General features: G+C 49.9%; 1 long non-coding RNA gene across 1 annotated transcript; it reads right to left on the reverse strand.

The window, feature by feature from the left end:
• Positions 1-4090: 4090 nt before the first annotated feature.
• On the reverse strand, positions 4091-6667 carry LOC102487024 (uncharacterized). The gene is made up of 3 exons (XR_003548019.1): positions 6607-6667; positions 6464-6519; positions 4091-5567 (listed from the first exon to the last, which is right to left on the reverse strand). It is a non-coding gene; the product is annotated as an uncharacterized LOC102487024 (long non-coding RNA).
• Positions 6668-13315: the final 6648 nt, after the last annotated feature.

Below are 13315 nucleotides of genomic sequence, written 5' to 3' on the forward strand. Positions count from 1 at the left end.
AGGCTGTGATCAGAAACAAAGCCCAGGCACTGTGTGTCCTGGCGGCCCCCCAAGACAAAGCCTGCATCTCATACAGGCAATGTTATGGTAGCCCCTAAGCCATGACTGGGAAGATAAATTGACCCAAGAAGGTATGGGGCTGGGTCCCTTCTCCCCTGACAGCTCCCTTTCTGTGTTTTTTCTGGCACAAGAAACATTCTGTCTTCTTGTATAAATAGGCAAAATTTATGACAGTTTTCCCCTTCTCCTCCCTGGTGGGCTACTAGGAGAGGCCTAGGGGGAGGAGGGAGCCTTAGATTCCAAATACAAATGTGGAAAGACAAGAGGGAGTCAGAGGGAACTTTTTGACTGCTTTGGCTCCAGCCCCAGCCTGCCTCGCCCTCTGCGTGTTTGACCATCTGGGTGATGAGGAGGGTGGAGAAAAGGTGCAGCCCACTCTTTCTCTGGGCACAGGGCAGGTGGGTCTCCAAGGCAGACATCCAATGGGAGGGGCCCTGGGGAAATAAGGCAATGCGCTTGGCTATCCCAAAGCATATGGGAGGAGACCCAGACACCCCACGGCCCCCCCCGCCTAGATCTATTTTACCTTAACAGCTTTTTTCTATTATTATTTTATAACTTTATTTATTTATTTATTTCAATTTTGACCAGAGAGGGACAGAGCGAGAGAGAGAGGGAAAGTGAGAAAGCAAGTCCCCAGGTCCAGGACTCGAACTATGGTCAGCCATGTGGGAGTCTGGTGCCCTCAACCACCATGCCACTTACTGGCCTCATATAATTTTAAAGAATTATTTTATTTAACATTATTTATTATTATTTTAATTTAACCAGAGAAAGACGGGGGGAGAGAGGGATAGTAAGAAAACAAGCTGCCAGGTCTGGCACTCAAACCATGGTTAGCCATGTGAGAGTCCAGCGCCCTTAAACACCACACCACCTGCCAGCCCCTCGATTTGGTTATTGTACTTCCCATTGGCTGAGGCAGCTCGATACCAAAGATAACTCATCTTATATTCTGAAGAACAGGCAGACTAGTTGTGTGACCTTAAGCAAGTCGCGTCCTCTCTCTGAGCCTTATCTGAATTTACCAGGGATTTTCAAAGCAGTTTCAGTCATGAGTTCTTTCTTCAAATAAAACCTACGTAGTGACCCAACACACAACACCGGTGGCCAGCTGAGCTTCTTGAGGGTGAGAATGAGGGATTCCCAGTCCCTGTGGTAACCATCAAGTGGACTGACCAAGCACAGGGTGACCTCTAACATCCTCTTGAGCTGAGTCTCAGGAGGGGATTTGCCCCATGTGAAGAGTATAAGCTCTGGGGCCAGCGAGTGGCCTGGTGGGTAGGGCAGCCAGATTCCACATGACTGACAGCACAGTTCAGGTCACAGACCAACAGCTTGAAAATCACACCGGGCACATGTCCCTGTATGTCCCAAATCCCAAAGGAGGAGGAAATGGAGAAGAGATTGCAGTATACGACTACACATTGGGAGGTGTTTGCTCTCCCTGCCTCTCTCTTCTCTCCGACACTCTTTGGTACATGTGTGCTCTCTGTGGCACTTAACACAAAAAGAAAAAGGTGTCATCTCTGTACACTCGGTGGGTTTGAAACCCGCCTCTACCATCTGTTGTGTGTTCATTATCTTCTTTAGGTCCCTTATAAATTAGAGTATCAGTAACATATAGCCCAGAGGATTGTCATGAGGACTATACTAAATAAATATTTCGTCTTTAGCACAGTATCTGGCTCAATTCATGTTATTATAATTAGTCCACGATCTGATGTAATCCTTTTGGTGGGTCTGAATTGACAAATCTGGTGTGAGAAAGTGTATTAGGAAGGATGACGGCAAACCTGCTATAGCAAAAAGGCTCCCAGACACAGCAGCACGTAGAAGACACAAGTTTATTTCTCACACGACAGTCTGGAAGGGAGCAGTCCCAGAGGGCAGCCCTGCCCCACCTGGTCAGTCCGAGACTCGGGTTCCTTCCATGTCGCCTTGCCCCCTCTCAGGGATTCCTCCTCAGCTACCTGGCCAAACCTCAGTTGCAGGCACATCTATTCAGCTCAAGAAAATGAGAACACAAAGGAGAATTTACTCAATGTCTTCAGGCTCCAGACATCACTCAGCTCACACTCCCCTCCTGCCCCATCTGGCAATGAGGGCAGCTGGGAAATGGAGTGTCCAGCGGGCAGCTCTCTACCCTCATGTAACCAGAAAATAAAACAATTTAGTGGACAACAGGCAGCTTCATCCAGGCCTCAACTCACATGTGAGCCATCTTCCTTTTCTCTTCCCAGAGGAAGGGAAGTAGAGTCCACAGCCCAGAAAATGACGCGACTCCCAATCAGGTCCCTGCCACTCATCCCAAAATGTCCCAGGAAAGTGACCTGGAGGCCTCCCTTTAGAAAAAACTTCCTTCTATCCATCTTCCTCGGGCAGATTTCAGAAAAGTTTCTAACGTCATTGCCCACGTGCCCGTCCCGCTCCTGTTCTCCCCCAACTCTCTAACCCCTTGTTTCCAGGCACCAGATGTGACTAGAGTGTGAAAGTACAGAATGACCTGAAGGAGAAATGGAAGGTGAGAGGGGACAGCGAAGCCAGGCTGGGCAGACAGCTCAGGTCTGGGCTCCAGTGAGGGGCAAACTGTGTGCCCTGACGTGGGGATTAAGCTCTTTGAACTTCAATAGACTGTTCTGGAAAAGGAATAAGACCTTACACTGGTAAGGGTGTGGTGAACATCAAGTGAAATAAAGAGCGTACCTGGCACATAGTATGACCTCCGTACATGGTTTGGTACCAGCAAGCAAACCCAAGGCAGATCTAATTCATGTTCCCTGCTCTCGTCCAGCCTTTGTATGAGTCCTTTCCTCCTCTCCTTCCATGTCACTGTATAACTCCCCTACTTCTTCACTTCCTACCCTCATTTCCTTCAATAATCTCCTCCTCCAGGAAGCCTTCCGCATATTAATCCCCAATGGGCTTTTCCCATTTTCTACCCTCCCATCTTCCAGTTGTCCCATGGTCCTGCTCCTGTTCTTGCCCCAAGTTGTAGGTGCTCGCCCCTTCCTTCAGAAAGTCCCCCTCCTCCTTCAGAGAATGTGTGGCATAGAAGGGCAGTAAGATTTGTCATAGGTTGGGTCCAGCAAGTGGCATGGAGATTAAGGTGGCTAGATCTTAAGTGGCCTACCTTGTGGTTTGAGTTCCAAACATCGTATCTTGAAAATTATCCTGGCCAAATACATGTGCATGCCCCAAATCTTGAGAAGAGACCAGAGGAGAAGGGACTGCACTGTGACCATTCCCTCTGGGGGGTTATATCTCTCTGTCTCTCTCAGGTAAGTACATGTGCCCCATAGCAAACTAAAAAAAATAAATAAATCGGTATAGACAGATCAGAGTTCAGATTCCAACTTTGCCACCTCCTGGCTTTATGACTTTGTCAGTTCCCCTCATCGCTTGGACCTGTTTTCCCCACCCTCTGGACAGAGGCTAGGTGTGTGGAGCTCGCTACATAATTAGACAGTACCTAGTGAACATCAGCCTCTACTCCACACCACCTCTCCCAACCCACACTCCCAGGACTAACTTTCAACTAAATGGAGTATTAGGCCAAGAAAGCAATCCTCCACCAACGGGCCTCCCAAGGGAAAAAGAAGTGACTTCCCCCTGAAGCTTATGGGCACTGAGAGAAGATTACCAACCCAAGAGCCAGACCAGAGGCCAGGGAAGAACTTGGGCTTCCCACCTCCCAAAGGGATCTCCGTGCACCGTCCCAGTTGCTAGACTAGATTCGGGGATCTATTTCCAACCTTCCTACATGAGAAGAGCAGCAGCAGCAGTACTGACAAGTGTTTATCCGGTGCTTCCTGAGGGACTGGCATTACTCTAGGCACTTCACGCGTACGGACCCATTTCATCCTCACGAGAGCCTTTTATTAACGACTAACTCCATTTTACAGATGAGGAAACTGCAGCACAGAGAGGTTCAGTAATTGGCTCAGGTCGTCCTGCAAGGCCGGACGAAGATTCAGACCAGAGAGTTGGGCTCCAGATCCATGCTCTTAGCCACTATACCAAAGCCTGGCAAACACTGATTGGCATTTCTCTGTGCCAAACACATTGCACATATTTCATGTAATCTCAAACAATCCCTTCCCTGACATAGGTGCTATTCTTATTATCCCTGTTTTACAGGTCAAGAAGTAAGAGTAGAAAGTTCATCAGATTGCCTAAAGTCACACAGCTAGAAAGCTAGACAGCTTCAGGACCCCTAGCTGTGTGGCCTCAAATCAGCTCCTGCCCCAAGCCCCTCCCTCTCTAGGTGGCTTTTGAGCTACTGCTGCTTTTACACAAGTCTGCTTTACCCAAATTCTCTCTATCCCTTTCTCTTATCACTTTCTGCATAGTCCCTGCTTTCCCCTGCAATGTCCCCCAAACCCTCTCTCTGTCCCCTCCTCCGTCCCCCACAGCTCTGGTTGAAGCAGAAGAATTTCATCAAATAATACCATCGACTTCCCCCAATCAGGTCCCCACTGCGCCTGATCGCACACCCCCAGGGGAGGCAGTTCAGTGGCTAAGCCAGAGAGCCAGAAATAAAATCCTCATTCTACTCCCCCGCCCCCTCTTGCCATCACTCATCTGGGAATCCGGGGCGAAGAAGGGAGCGAAAGTGCACAGCGTTCATTTAATATTAACAAATTGAAATGAATTCTTTTAATGCCAATTAACTTGGAGCGGCCCCTTATTAATAGTAATTTAGATTCATACTTGGGAGAAGCAGGGACGGGGGCTGGGCCGAATGTGCCCAGAATGTCAATGTGACCATGGGATGGAGACCCAGGAGGGGAGGAGCAGCAGTTTTACTTCTGCCCAGTTGGATTCTGTCTCCCCAAGATAAACAGATAAAGACACCCAAAATGTATCTTCGGGAAACGTGAATTTCTCCTGTAATTTTATTTCTGCACCTGTGATAAATCTGAATAGATTGAAAACATGTCACACCGTTTTAATAGTTCACCTCCACAGTAATGCTTAAAAAGAATTTCCTCAGAGCCAAGATATACCCCAAACTCTCCTAAGCCAAACCTCGCTGACCAGAAGTAACTGAGTGCCCTGGCCAGCTCGCGACCCTTCTTTGTTCCAATCCAGAGCCGGAGATCAAAATGGGGTCCCTCAAGCCCTGCCACCTCCACTCTAACCAGAAGCAAAAGGAGGCATACATATTGTGTATCTCTTCTGGGAATCCTCCCCCAGAAGGTCAAGGAATCAACAGGATGACCCTGAACTAACTGCTTACATTTTAGGGGAGAAAAATACAATCTGCTTGCCTTTTTTGTTGGCACTGGGAAAAAGATGAGATTTTAAAATGTAACTTTTTGTACTAGAGAGTTGTCCAGGATTAGATCCAGTGAACTTAGTGTGGAACTAAAAAGTTGAACCGTAATTCTGTTCTCTGGTTTTGCAGGCTTGAATATTTGGACTGAAGGCGCCCAGGACTAGAACCTGGGCATAGGTTCTGACCCAAGGAGAACATTTTCTTCTTCTCAGGCATCTCTACTTGGCTGAAAAGAGAAGGGAGGGTGAATCCAATGTGAAGCTGAGAATTCTGGAAGTTGGGGGGGGGGAGTTTTGAAATGGAGAAGGCAGGAGTATGGGGAAAGGTAAGAAAATGTACAAACACAGTCACCTTGTAAGAATAAAAACTTTTAAAATGGTTTAACATACAAAGGATTAAATTTAAGAGATTAGATTTTAAAAGAAGAAAAATGATCAAAATTGAGACACAATAACAAAAAAGAAAATGTATGAGACCGTTAAACAAATTGCTCTTCAAAAGAGGAGGGGCTGGAATGAATCAAAAGAGACCTTGCTCATTCCATAGAGTTTCCCAAACAATAAATTCATTTACAAAACAAAAAAAGAAATCAACCCCAAACTAAACCTCTGTCCACACAAAGAGAAAAAATAATTGTAGGGATTCTGTAACAGCTGAAAAACTAGTGAGGGAGAGGAATAACAAATAAACTTGAAATTTGTTTAGTCATTATTTGTAAATAGTTCATTGGAGGATGGGATAGAGAAGGGGGGTGATCCTAACATCATTAAAGAAGCAAAACTTGCAAAATCATACTTTCATCCCCAAAGAAAAGTAAACTACATAAGCCGAATGTTCCTCCCCAAGAGGAGGGAATATAAAATTTATCAAAAAAAAGGAAAGTACCGGTCAACCCCCACTTCCAAGAAAAGTATTAATCTGAACTTAATGTTTTCTCTAATAGGAAACGGGTTACGTGAAAGAATACAAAATCAGTTTTTTCTTTCAACTAAGAGAAAAACAAAGTCGGATTTAAATTGTCTAATGGGACAAGAAGGGAGACGTTGTTTGCAGGTGCTGGAAAGGACGCGGGTGGGAGGTTGGGATGGGGAGGGGCGTCTGAGGGGTGGAGGACCCGCTTACCTTTCTCTGCAGTGGCGGCCCGACAGCAGTTGGCAAGGGACCTCGCGGGTGCCTGGCTGTTAAGAGAAAAGGAGGAATAGAGAATCCGGGTGCCCCTAGACGAGTGAGCAGGGTGGAAGGACTAGGGGTGTCCATCTCCCCACCTTCGTCCGCCTCCCTCCCTCCGGTACCCAGGCTTGGAGAGCCACTGAAAGTTACAAATTGCTTCCATTATTAGCTCATCCCGGGCGGCCTGGTCATTGGCCAGCCCCTGACCACGTGGTCCCCCGTACCAATCGATCGGCTTTCTAGTTGCAATTCTCTGTCTGTCCCTTCGCTCTGGGGAAGAAAGTGGGGGGAGCGGTGGCGCCGGGGCTGGGGAGGGGCTGAGGGGGTTACTTCGCCCCTTCACCCTCCCTTTCTGCCATGCGAGAGCCCTGAACGCCGCCCCAGAAGGGGTCGAGGGAATGTTGTGGGTTTCAGCCGGAGAGCAGAAACTGGAGGAAGAGAGACGTCGCCAGGGACCCAGGGTTCTCTCCTTCCAGCTCCCGGGGCTGGCTCGGCCCAGCTCGCCAGTCCCTCCCCGGTGCCCACTCGGTCCGGGCGGCCTCCAGAGCAGCCTGGCCCCCTGTCCTGGGCGCGTGAATGCTTTCTCTCCGGATCACTGCTTCGGTCCCCTCTTTGGGGACGGTGCACCGGGTCCTACGTCCCCCGACTTGGTCTGGATCAGACATCTGCGGCCACCCTAACCGACCACCCACACAAGGGCCGAGTTTGCACCCCTCTGGAATCGTCTGAGAGGAGCACAAACTTTTGAGTGGATGGAAATGAAGAGGAGCCCGTCTGGAGCAGGTGAGCTGGGTCTGGGAGGGGTGCGCTTGGACCTGAAAACAATCTGTCTCTCCCCGTCTCTGTCTCTCCCCTCTCTCTTACTCTGTCCTGTTCCCCTACAGGCACTCACCGGCTCTCCCTGGGGGCATTTGGGCTGGGATCGGGTGTCTGTCAGGTGCTTGGTGAGAGAGCAGCTTTCCTCCCCCGAGTGTGGGCACTGAGGTGTCAGCAGGGGAGTGGGAGGATTGCTTCTGAAACTGGGGAGAAAGGGAGGAATTGGGGCAGAGAGAGCACGAGAGCCTGCGGGAGAGTACTTCTGTCCCCAAAAGCAACTTGCAGGAACTTTATAAAAGTTGTCTGAAGGAGATGGAAAAGGGAGCCGAGTTGGGGTGTGGAGGTTTAAAGTGGGAGGGAGGGGCTCTCTGCTTCCCGCCCTGAAGGAGGCATGCATTAGTGTGTTTCCCAGGGGTTCCGTTACCCCCGTAGAAAACCCGGCTGGCTCCCAAACCTGCTCAGTCCCCCAGCCCTTAGAGACGCTTGGAGATCCTGAGAGGGGTCTCCGCGGAAACGGAAAGAAGAACTAGCGGAAAGTAGCAGTTTCCGACTCCGCGGGACTGGGGGCGGGGTGTCCGCCCGGAGCTGAGTCTGGTCCTGGGCTGCTGGGTTTCGGCTGTCCTGCAGCCGCTCGCTGGTTTTACAATAATTTAGGAGTGACTGGGAGAGGGAAAACTCCCAAGTGTCTTCGTCTTTTTTTTTTTTTTTCTCCAATCCAGTTTGACTCAGAGACCTATTGCCCTGAAATGGAGTCCAGGGAGAGTACTCCACTGTCTCACCCCCAGCACAGCTCTTACCTTCTCCAGCTCCCAAAGGAGGGGGGGGGGTGGTAGGGAGGTCCCGCTCCCCTCCTGGGGCCGGATTGCCCTTCTCACAGAGACAGCCTGCGAGGAACAGAGGGGAGGCTCTTCAAGAGGCAGTCAAGAGCAGGTGGGTGCACAGGGTGCAACTGAACTTCAGGGCTGGGGACAAGGAGGAGTGGGCAGGCCGGATGGGCTTAGGAACCGGCCTCTGGGCCTGTGATTTGGGGTAGCAGGTGGGGGTGGAGGCCGCTGCATTGGTGCTGGTAGGGCGGAGGCACTGGAGGCCTGGGTGTCCCTGGGCAGGAACATTCAGCCAGAGCCTACGCTGGCGGTGGTGGAGGGTCTCTGAGGTTTCCAGATCTGGCCTCTAATCAGGGAACCCCATGCTGGGGGAGGCCACTAGGCTGCAGACTGCTATGAAGGCTGCTTTTTGGAGAGGGTAGGGAGGGGCGTGGATCCAGGAGAAAAATTCCCATGTGGAGTGAGCACTGGGCCCACACCTCCAGAGCTGCTTAGACCTGCTGGGTCAGGAATGGCCAATCTGCCCAGGCCTTTGTTTTCCCTGCTTCTGAGGATTTTCCCCACCCCCCTCCTCCCCACCTTCCCCACACCTGCTCAACCTCTATAAGCCCCAGCAGGGAGTAAAGTTTGAGAGAGCCCATCCAGCACTACCTAGAGCAAGTTTGATGTGGTCCCCAAGAAGCTGGGAAGTGTCCGGGGGTAGCCATGAATCCCACTAATACTCAAAACAAACCTCAGCCCTTTTCTTTCTTTGGATCCCATGGCTCTTGCACCTCTGCAGCCCAGAAGGTCCGGATAGAAGGCCTCAGTGTTCTCCAGCCTCAGAACTAACATGAGAGCTGGTTTGGGCCTCTTTTTGTAGGCTACGGGGAGAGGGCACCTGGTTCTGAGCTTCTCCTCCCTTCTATGAATCTGGTCCTTTTTGTTCCTGCCTCCCCACCCCCATTCCACAAATCTGCGGGTTTTTCTCTTTTTCTCTTTCTTCTCTTCCTCTTTCTTCTTAGGGATGATAGAGTGGCAGCAGTTTGGTAAGGCTTGCCTAAGCCGGTGGTGGGGAACTGTGGACCTAGCCCTGACATCTTGCATAGGGCAAAAAGCTCCATTTTGGGGCCCTTGAAATTGAGCCCCAAGTTAAAGGGACTTGACAAAGAATGGCATGAAGGATGGCTGGGCTGACACAGGACAGAAACCTCCACTGGGGTCTGGGCAGCATTATGCCATATGCCAATCACAGAGGGATTTAGAAACAAAGGAAGAGAGAAAGAAGGTCTAGGAAAACAACAGAAGAGACTGGGAAATTTCAGAACAAAGAAGACAGACTGGGAGAGAGGAAAAGCCCTGAGAAAGCCCTAGCGCTGGAGACAGCGGTAGAGACTACTCAGGCGAGCGGGTGGGAGAGAAATGGACATGAAAGGAATATTGATAAAGGGCAGAAAGAAGGAGCAGGGTTAGGTTTATTTGGTGTTTTTGTTTTTAATAGGACATAAAAGCAGAAATGAAAAAGGAGAGAGGAGGAGAATAAGAAAAAAAGAAAGCAAGTGAAGAAAAAAGGGAACTGAAGAGTAAAAGAAAATGAAGGAAAAGTAAGAGAGGTAAATATGAGGGAAAAGGCAACTGAAGGGACAAACTGGGACAAAAGATCAGGATAGGATGCCAGGAGTGCCTAAAGTCCCAGCTCCAAAGGAGGCTGAGGCAGGGGATCTAGAGTTCGAGACCTACCTGGACAACATAATGAGACCTTAAAATTGAGAGAGAAAAAAAAAAAAAAAAAAAAAGCAGAGTGGTTAAAGGCACTGGATTCCCACATGGCCAACCATGGTTCGAGTTCTAGACCTGGCAGCTTGCTTTCTCCCTTTCCTTTCTCTCTCTCTCTGGTCAAATTAAAAAATAATAACAAATGGAATTAAGTAAATAAATATTTAACAGAAAATAAAAGAGGTAGAAGAAGGAAAGAGGAAAGATAGGAAGAACGGAAAGGAGAGAAAGGTGAAGGAAGGCAAGAAGATGAAAAGTGGAGGTGGGGCAGAAAGAATACAAAAGAAGGAAGGGAAAATGAGGAATGAAGATACAGAGAGATAACAAGGGAAAAAAGAGAGAGAAAAACAGGAAGAGGATCTTGATTCCAGAGAATCCTGGGGAGGAAGAGGGGAACTGGGAGAGCCTGGTGGGCCTGCAGAGGCCCTGAGGTACCACCACTACTCCCTATCTTCACTCAGGTGATGGCAGCCTATACAACTGGGGAGGTGGAGGCAGAGGCCGTGCCTACAGACCAGCTTCTCCTCAAAGCAGCTGAGTGAACTGGAGGAGGTCCTCCTGCAGCCTTTCCTGACCTGGGCTCTGACCAACACCAGGAGCTGGATGCACAGCCTCCATCGCAGCCTGATTCAAGTCAAGATCTGGTTCCAAAACCCATTCACGAAACAGAGAGGCCAGCGAGGGAGGGGCCAGTCACTGATCCGGCCCTAGTGGGCCCCTCTCCCTGGCAGCCTGTGATCTGTAGCCCCTAGCTCCTCCACTCTGGCCCTGGCAGAGGCTGCCCAGAGACTTAGCATGCTCTGGCTCTGTGACCTATGGCCTCAGTCTGGTCATTTATCAATGAGCCCTTTGTATTGGAGGGTTTTTCTGTTATTTTGGTGAGCCTTGCTGGGCAGGGGGATCTTCATTCTTTTCCACTGGTGAGAAGAAAAATCTTCCTCTGCTGTCCTTATCTCATCCCTGCCCCAGAAAACTACCTTCCTGGTCAAGGGGTCTCTCTGTATCTGAAAGTGTTGGATTTGTCTATAAAGAGCTTGGCATGCTATATTCAAACCCTCAGGAGCCAGAGAAAGAATCCCACCCATGAAAGAGAATGAAGACATTCCCTCCCAGTGCAAGAAGACCTTAGATTTGCAGAATATTCCACTGCACTCGAACACAGAGAGATTAGTGGTACAATGACTTTAGATTCAGCCTGTGAGGGGTCGGCTCGGGTCGTCACCTGTGGCTTGTTGGGCCTGCGCTCCTGAGCCCTGCTAATGTGCTCTGTCGGCCACTGCCCAGCTTGATTCAGAAGGTTTCTTAAAGCCAATTTTTTTTTTCTCTCTCCCCAAAGTGGAGTCACTTATGTCAGCCACGTCTTCCAAGTACAGTTAAGTTTTGAGGATGGGCTGGGGGACCCAAAACCACTGACTAGAAAGGTGTTTGTAACAAACCTTGCACTGCTCTTTCAGGGAGGCCTCTGTCCTACACTTCCCAGCATGGCTCTCTCTTCTCTAGCTTCTTCCTTCATTTATCTTTCTGTCTTCCTTTTAGTTCTCTTTCTCTCTTCCCCTTTCATGGAATTCACGCTGGGGCTCTTGTCCTCTGCATCCCAGAAGGCTCTGCTCTGAAACCTTTCGGCTAACTACGCTGCAGTCTGTCCTCAAAAGTTCATTATATGGATGCGAATCCTGGGATTAAAAGATGAGAAGGCCGGGAACCAGCAGTTAGCGTAATGGCTATGTCGCTGGACTCCCACATAGTCGACTGTGGTTCACGTCCTGGACCCAGTGGCTTAAAACTCACACTGGGCGCATGTGTGTGTGTGCCCAAGATCCCGAGAGGAGAATGGAGGAGAAGGGATTGCGGCGTGACCATCCCCTCTGGGGGGTGATTTCTCGCTTTCTGTCTCTATGTCTCTCTGTCTGTCTGGCGAGGGCACGCGCCCTATAGCGAAAACCTCTCCAAAAAAAAAAGATGAGAAGGCCAGCCAGCGGTGTGATGGTTAAGGTGGCTGGATCCCACAGAGCTGGCCATGTAGTTCCAGTTCTGAACCTGGCAGCACTGGAGGTGTGTGCATGTATACCCAAAATCCTGACAGGAGGGAAAAATGGAGGAGAAGGGATTGCAGTGTGGCCATCCCCCCTGGGGTACTTTCTCTCTCGCTCTCTCTTGCCCTCTCTTGAGTGCACTGTGGCCAGTAGCAAAAAAAAAAAAAAAAAAAGATAAAAAAGATGAGCAAAATGGGGAATAAGCTTTGCTAACCAGGTACAGGATGAATCAACTTGTTTTCTTTCTTTATTTTTCCCCCCTAATTTGCTAGAGGGCACAAGCACTCATAGGAGAGAGGCAGAAACAGAGAAAGAGAGAGGGAGAGTGAGAAAGTGTCCCTGAGGAGGGATGGCCACATCACCGCCCCTGTTCCTCTATTCTACTCTTGGGATTTGGGGCATGTACATATAAGTGCCCAGCATGCTTTTCAAGCTGTCAAATCCAAGACTCAAACTGCAATTGGCCACGTGGGATCCAGCTGCCCTAACCACCATGCCACCAGCTGGCCTTCAAATTTTCTGTATCAGCCATGATTACCTTTGGATCCCCTTAGCTTATTCTAGACAATCCTCCCCCAGCCCCAACCATCTGCAAACCACAGTCAGCCTGTCTGCTCCTCGGAATGGGGCTGCTGGGCCCCACAGCTGTTGTCCTCTCAGGGGGAGTAAGGGTGAGATCAGCGATGCCAGGTCAGAGCTCCAGACTCTAAGATAAGCAAAGCTGATTTCCCTATTCCCCATGTTCTTAGGGGTCCTCCTTCCCTTGGATGAAGAAGCTGATGAATCTGGCTCTTGGCCTCCTCTCTATGGCCAAGCCCACCGCCATCCACATCTGCTCAGCAAAGAAAGGAGGGAGCCCCCTGACTGTGCAGGGAAAGGGAGAAGCCAGTTCCCTTCGCAGCACCCGGAACCTCAGCAGGCACAGCTGACAGCCGCTGCAGCCTGGAGCCCAACGCTGGGAGCCGCTCCACCTTCGGGCAGGCCTTGCTGTGCGGCCTCTGCAGTGCACAGTTTGCTGTTTTGTTTTCCCCTTCGTTTGTGGTGGAGGGAGACAGAGAGAGGAAATGCCCCCCTCCATGTCCCTAATCCTTCCCCACACCCCCACCAACCTCAGAGCTTCCGATAAGGGTTGAATTGCAGTGTCCACCTTGCCCATGGAGCCAGCCAAAGCTAGATTCTCTTCTGGGCAGGAGAAAGGGCAGATGCTCCCCTTGTGCATGGATCCAACTTGAGGGCAACTGGGGGTCAAAATTGAGACTGGATCGCTTCAATTGGTATAAAATGAGCATTTCTTATCACATCGAAGAAGGTCCAGATTTCTCATATCAAGAAATAGGAGGTCTTTGCCCAGATCCACAACTGGGTAGGTCTCTGGC

Source organism: Tupaia chinensis, unplaced genomic scaffold (genome assembly GCF_000334495.1).
Source record: "Tupaia chinensis unplaced genomic scaffold, TupChi_1.0 Scaffold146740_1, whole genome shotgun sequence".
NCBI classification, from domain to species: Eukaryota; Metazoa; Chordata; class Mammalia; order Scandentia; family Tupaiidae; genus Tupaia; species Tupaia belangeri.